Source organism: Juglans microcarpa x Juglans regia, chromosome 7D, assembly GCF_004785595.1.
Source record: "Juglans microcarpa x Juglans regia isolate MS1-56 chromosome 7D, Jm3101_v1.0, whole genome shotgun sequence".
Taxonomy (NCBI): Eukaryota; Viridiplantae; Streptophyta; class Magnoliopsida; order Fagales; family Juglandaceae; genus Juglans; species Juglans microcarpa x Juglans regia.
In genome coordinates, this window is record NC_054606.1 from 17,833,871 (window position 1) to 17,841,516 (window position 7,646).

Here is a 7,646-nt window from a genome sequence, read left to right on the forward strand (position 1 = left end):
AAGGAGAAAAAGAAAAAAAAGAGGAAAAGAAAAGGAGAGGAAAGAAAAAGAGGGAAAAAGAAATGAGGTTCAATACTCATAACTTGGGTCACAAAAATGATCCAACGGAAACGATTTTAAAACCACAAGTTAAATAAAATAATTTAAACGTAATGGTAAAGTCAAATTGAAATAATTAAATCCCACGGTAATTAATTTAAATATTAAAAGCAATTTAAATGCATAATAATAAATAAATATTAAGAAAGCATATAAAAATAATTTTCACCAAATAAAAATCATAGAAATAAACTCACTAAAATCCAACCAATTTTAAAATAAGAGAAAATATTTTAATTACATAAAAATAATTCCTTCAGTAAAAATACACTAAAATACGGGGTGTTACAGTGTGGAGCAGCTTGAGTTAAAAAATTCTGGTTCAAAATGTGATTCATCATGGATCTTTCATATGTAAACACGCTAACACTAAGTAAACGTTCAAAGCCGTAAGCTACTTTTATTGATGCATAGTACTTAGCCCAAAAAAAGTTTTATTATATTTTGTCTTTTAAAATATTTTAATTAGGTGGGAGTTTGTTGGTTTTTACACTTAAAAATGATTAAAATATTTAATGTTAAGTAAAAAATAATGTGAACCATTACTATTGTTCAATGTATCGGTTCGGTTGTCTAGATTTAAATGAAAAAATGTCATGGTGACTTGAACCAATGCATACCTCTTAGGGATATGAGTCTTAACCGTTTGCCAACCAAAGAAAGAGTTGTGTCTTTTGATGAATTAGAAACATTTTCAATGTATTCTCTAATATGTGATGTCTCAAAAGTGCTCCTTTATTTTAGTTGTGACTTTTCATAAATACTCTTTCATTTATATAAGTGGTAACTTTTCACAAGTACCATTTCATTTAAATAAGTTGTGACTTTTCACAAGTGTCATTTCATTCCAGTTGTAACTTTTCACAAGTGCTCTTTCATTCCCTATAAATAGGGAATCCCACCCACAAATTTATTCACTCAAAATTCTCTACAAAATTAGAGAAACACTTCCTCATTTTATCTCTCTTTCTTTGAGTTTTGGCTATTTTATATTGGGTTTGAGGATCTCCTTTTGTGTCCACGACAATGAGATTAACGGGAACCGATGCTTTTGTATCTTGAGAGTAGACTGTCAATAAGGTTAGTGCATGTTTAAATTTGGAAGCGGCATAATCTACTCTAAGGAAAGCATCAATCACAATGCGCCTCAACACCGAATTCTCTCTTTTTAATTTTTTCTTGTTATTTTACATATTCTCTAGTTTACAAAACGTTGGCACATAGATAATTTATTATTCCAAATATTTCCCAACGAAATGTTTAGATGGGAAAAAAGACTTTAAATACAATTTTAAAAACAAGATCGTTGAGAATAGATTCATCCTATTATTGATATAAATGTGACACATTTCGGCCTCGTTTATTTTTATAACTCATCTCATCTCAACTCATTTTATCTCATCTCATCTAATCATTACAACTTTTTTCAAATTTCCATACAAAATAAAATAAACAATTTAACTTTTTCAAATCTCAAAATAAAAATAATATTAAAAAAATATATTATAATAATATTTTATTTAACTTTTAACTTTTATCTCAACTCATTATTTAATCTTATCTCATTTGTGAAAACAAATGAGACCGATGGATCATAACTAATTATTTTTAAAAAAAAATTTAAAAATCGATGAAGAATATCACCTCACCGTATATTTTAAAAAATAAAATTAGTTGATAATGACATTTTACCTTTGCAGCTGAAAAATAGAACGCGCATGTTGAACAAATACATACATCGACAAAATCAAGTAAATTATCCAAAAGCTTAAGCCAAAAAAAAGGAAAAAAATGGGTATTTTATCCAAAAACTTAAAAACAATAATTTAGGAATGGTAGATAGATAAGGGTATGCAATTTCCTCTATTAAATGACTTTTTTAATGAATAGTAATGGATATAAGTCTTAAATAGACAAATTTCATATAAGTTCTTTATTAAAAAGTGGGTCTCACTAATAAAAAATAATTTTTTTATATTTTTTTAGATGGGGTCTATTTTTTTTTTTTTTTTTTTTTTACGATAACTTGTATAGAATTTGTTTATTTGAAACTTGTACAAATCATTTATATTTAATGAAAGTAAGTTCCCCCCATAGATTGTTGCTCATAAGTATTACCCACAACATTAATATCTCTTCGGATCTACGTACAATTCGTACTTAGGACTTATTTGGAAAAAGTGTACATCCTAAAATTCTCATCTCATCTCATTTCCAAACATCATTCAAATATAAATACTTTCAAATTAATCATTATAACTTTTTCAAATTTTCAAATAAAAAATAAAAAATAATTCAACTTTTTTAAATTTTCAAATAAAAATAATATTAAAAACTATATTCTAACAATATTTTAATTTTATAATATTTTTTATTTGACTTTTCTCTCTAATTTTCTAAAATTTCATAAAATATTAATTCAAAATATCTCACTACTATTAACAAACTAGTTATCGTATTATTTACAAAATTTTCGTCTCATTTTACTCTCTAAATTTATCTAATTTTGAGAAAATTTACTTTATATTATGTCATGTGTAAAAACTTTTTAATAAAATTATCCTTAAAATAAAGAGTTGACAGTTGGCAACCAAATGGAGAGCTTGGTAGTTTTCGGGATATTTTGTATGAAAAGGACGGAAAGAGATTGTACTGCAATTGAATCTTCTCACAAGGGACAAGGTATTGGAATCTTCTATTTTAAAGAATGTTAAGCCGAATGATCGCACACTTTGTTTGACCCATGATGTATTTATCACTTCTCTGCCAACCAGCGATTGATAACCAATTCGAATTTCTGAATTGAATTGATCCTGCTGAAGACCTTTTTTTTTTTGTCCTATAAAAAAATCCTCCCGGAATTCAATTTTTATAAAATTAGTGGGTAAAAGTGACTGACGAAGTAGTGGAGCCGGAGGTGCTTCATTACTATAAAAGCATTTACAATGATTTAATCATTATTAAATCTAAAATTTGACTAAAAATTAAGATTTTAACCATTTAGAGGTTAATTTATATTAAACTATTCATTCAAAAGTTCAAATAATAACATAATATTAGATATTTTAATAATAATTTTTACTTAAAATTATTATTTCTCAACTATTTCTTTCATCAACCTAATTATCTAATAATAGTCATTGAGAATATTTTTAGAATAAAATATTATTTTGGAGATGAATAGTAGCCAAATTTAGAGAAGGTGATGGATTTACTGTAGCTCAAAAATAAAGTTTAGAAATTTTGACTACTCTAATACAAACTACTTTTGAACTACTTAGTCAAAATTTGGTTAGGCATTGATATTTAGCTAGGCCAATTAGTGCTCTAAGAGCATCCCCATCCGGTTCCTTAAAATTTTTCCTAAATTTTAGCTAAAAAGGACACTCCCTATAATTTTATCCTAAATTTTACTCATCTTCATAAAACCTTCTACATCTCATTCCCTATCCTTTCTCTATTCTATTAAAATAATCTTCTTCTATTCTTTCTTTATTACTTTTTTCTCTCACTTCCATTTCTATTTTTAACTACTGACTATTTTGTCTTATTCTCTTGTTTTCAAATATCACATTTTATAAATACTTATACGATTTTTTTTTCCAGATACAGTATTATTTTTCAATTCAATATCGATATTAAAAATAATAATTTTTTAAATGTGCGTTTTTCGCTTATTGATGGTAAATATTTTGCAGAATAGTATAACGGTAACATTTTGAATTCGCTATGATTAGTACACATGCTTTGTCATTTATCCAACAGTAACTTTTTTTTGTCTCTTCTCCAATGGTAACTTTTTTTGTCTTTTCTCTAATGGTAACTTTTTTTGTCTTTTCTCTAACGGTAACTTTTTTTGTCTTTTCTTTAACGTTAACATTTTGTGTCTTATATATAACGGTAACTTTTTTCTCTATAAATACGCATTTTGCTTGAATTTCATGGAAACAACGAGTGAAAACAGAAATCAGAGAGGATATTACTTGAAGAACCGAAACCCAGATGGGGAAATGGGTTTCAGAGAATGTAATCAACCTATTAAAAATCCTTAGCCAAACAAGAAAAACTATATCAAGAGGAGATAATGATTCATGATTTTGCACAGCTTTTGAGCTCAATGGGTTTTGACAAAACCTCTCGCAAACGATATGTGCGACCCGCTTTTGTGAAAACAAAAATAGAAAAGTTGCTTGAGATTGGAAGATGAACAGATGGAATCTTACCTATGAACGAAGGTAGGCGCGAACGATTTTGGTAGTTGCTGTGAATCGAGAGGAAGAGAGGAACGCGAGACCAACGGCAACAGATTTAGGGTTCGTGCGATTGGGGATGTACAGTGGTTTTCCAAATATGGGGAATGACTGTGGTTCCCCAAATATGGGGAATGACTGTGGATGCCCTAAAACAAATCCCTATTTTAGGGAATGGGATGGGAGCCTCTTTTTGAATTTTTCCTAAATTTGATCTTCAAATTTTGGGGATAAAAGCACTTTACGCATCTGAATGGGGATGCTCTAAGAGTATTGGCAATGGTTTAGCTAAATGTCAATACAAGTCCATAATTTAGCTATATGTGAAAAAAAAAATCTACATTAAACTAGCCAAAAGTCCAAAACTCAAAACTTGAGTTACAGTAAACTAAGAGAGCTCTTCAACATTAGTGAGTTACTATTCATAGGCCATAAGATATTTTATAATTTTCATCAACCTCCCCTCTCTTTCCCTCGCTCTTTTCTCTCTCTTCAGACCCGCAACCTTCATCGCCCTCTTCTCTCCCTCGTTTGTCCCCGGCCGTCTTCTTCTCCGTTTTCTTCCAAGCTAAACAGTAAGTCCCTTTTTCTCGCTCTTCTCTGTGCATTTTCTCTGAGTCTCTCATCTCCCTCTTCTCTCAGTATTTCCTTCGATTCTGTCTCGTGCTCCCTCCCATTTTCTTTTCATTTCTTTCCTTCCAAACAAACCAAAACCACTAGATCTACTCCTTTGAATCTCCCCATCTAGCGAGCTCTTGTTGATGCCTGGAAACTTCTGGTTCGATCGGTATAGTTTTCTTCATCTGATTTACTATTCTTGGCAACATTTTTTTTTTTAAGTTTGATATATTTGGTGGGTTTTTCGTTCTGGATTTTTATTGTGTAAAACTTTTAGTTCAATTTTTAATTTTTATGTTGTGGCTGGATTTGCTTGGCTGGACTTTTGGCTGGTATGGATCTATGAGTTTTTATGATTAACTTCTTCTTTTCTGGAGTTTCTGATTAGGAATTTTGGGTTGGATTTGATTGCTTTGATGATAAAGTTGTTGGTCTTTTTACCGTCCATTTATTTATGGTATTAATGAAGTGCCGAATTCTTGCATCAGTCTTTTTTGTTAAATCTTGTTCTCTGTATGGTAAGTTAAAATCACCTTTTCAATTGTATTACTGGCTCTCATATTTCCTTTTTATTTTGGTTATGAGCATATTGAAAAATTATATTGTTGTATCATTGTGCCATTGACCTCATGTAAATTAATTTTAAAGTTACGACTTTTTTATGTGATTGTTCTCTCCTTCCTTCTATTGAATAATCTGTTATGTTCTATGAACAGGGACGTCAATGATGGATTCAAGGCCAACACACAGAGTCATCTTCTTCCTGTCTTAGCAACATCAATTAAGGTAAACTTGGTTTAGACGCATTTATATGCTTCTTTCTATCAATGTATTTATTTTTTTAACTTCATTATATATTTGTGGAACATGATTAGGAGGAAGTACTGTTTTGCCCTCATTATACGTAGTCCACTCAAGAAAATTCTATTGAATGTTTCTCAATGTTACATTTTATAGAGGTTACAATTCATAAGTTAAATTTGACAATGTGAATCGTGATTTCATTAGTATGAGTTGCTATATTGAGATATGCATTCAATTGTTTAAGAAAACCAGTGCTGGATGTTTACCATGATTATATGTTTGTCTGATCTAATGAAAAGAGGTACTGAGCCAGATGAGTATGCTTGTTTAAGGTTAGAGTGAATACTGTTGGCCATTTGATCATATTTTTGCTTTTTGCAGGCAGATCTCAGTGAAGTTGTTTCTGAAAATGGTGGAGTTGAAAGTGGAGCTCAGACTGATAAAAAAAGAAGCTGATAAAAGAATAGCCACTAATATCTTGAAGCATCACAAGCTCCTATTACAGATTGGCTGTAAACCAGATGATATATTGGCTGTAAACCAGATGATATATGTGATTTTGGTGATTATTATTATTATTTCTAACTCCTTGCAAGTCAGATTAGCTGTAAACCAGATGATATGTGTGATTTTGAATTACAAGCATGTGATACTCAACCATTATTATTGGTGCCACAAAGGAATTCATTTTCTTTGGGCGGCTTGATAATCTCTGCATGTCATTTTGCTCTCTAAATGTGGATGTTCGGTAGAAGAAAGGTTGGCATGTTTGTATATGTGATTGTTGGGTGTGAAGGGTTGGCAATATGTATTTGTTGAATAATTAGGTTGAAAAAAAAAATATATGAAGTGTATTTGTAAAATATAAAAAAAAAAAATTGTCAAATATTATTAAAATATACAATATTATATTATTATTTTGACTTTAAGATAACTAGTCCAACGTAGATTCACCTAATCAAAAGTTAATGTTATAGTAAAAAATTTGAGATTCTAGCCAAACTTTAGACTTAGCAATAGTTAGACTGTTGCCAATACTCTAAGACCATTTTCATCTTTCCCATATCCTCCTCCACTGTTTTTATCCCTTTAAAAGAGAGCATAGTGAGACCATGAGAATATATAAAATTACTATACATAGTGAAATTCATCTAAAAAATTCGTGTAATGCTAGATCACATAAATCGTGGCATCTTTCTCCCCTTTTCTGTTTTAAGCCATGGTTGAAACCTGAGCACTCCCAACATCAAATCACCATCGAGAACCACCGTGAGTCATTTGACCATATTGTCGACATCTGGCCTTGACGGGAAAATGCATCAACGGTATATGTTACCTTACAATTCTTAAGTTCGATTCGTCTCACAAGAAAGGCTTGAGACTTTTATTTAAAAAGAAAAGTCATTATTGGCAAATAGAAGTCCCCGAGAATCTCATGAAGAAAACTCAATTATAAAAATTATTAATGCCTTATGTTGTTGCGTGATGCTAAGAGATCTCCAAGGACGAGCCTTAATAAGACTTGTAAAATGTAATTTTGCATATGTAACACCCACTTTCTTAGGGTTAGTGATGCCACGTATTTTTATATATAAAGTCAGGCAAGAGGTTATATAATTTAATAAAATAAATATGTAATCCATAAAAAAGAGTTAATAATAAATCCTAGAGGTCTGGAGAGTTAACTCCTAATACTGAAAATAATCTCCAATAGCACAATTATATAACAAATATCCATGTCCTTCCACCGAAACACTAAAGAAAATCCTCAATCAAATAAATTAAAAACTCTCTAAAGATTCGAAAATATCCTTAACTCAATATATCAAAATAATTGAAAATAATCAATTTAGTAACTATGACTTTCAAATAAGT

The 7,646-nt window shown here is 30.0% G+C and overlaps 1 long non-coding RNA gene across 1 annotated transcript; it reads left to right on the plus strand.

The window, feature by feature from the left end:
* Positions 1-5,000: 5,000 nt before the first annotated feature.
* Positions 5,001-6,407, plus strand: LOC121239602. Its single transcript, XR_005935324.1, has 3 exons — positions 5,001-5,136; positions 5,684-5,753; positions 6,153-6,407. It is a non-coding gene; the product is annotated as an uncharacterized LOC121239602 (long non-coding RNA).
* The last annotated feature ends 1,239 nt before the right edge of the window (positions 6,408-7,646 follow it).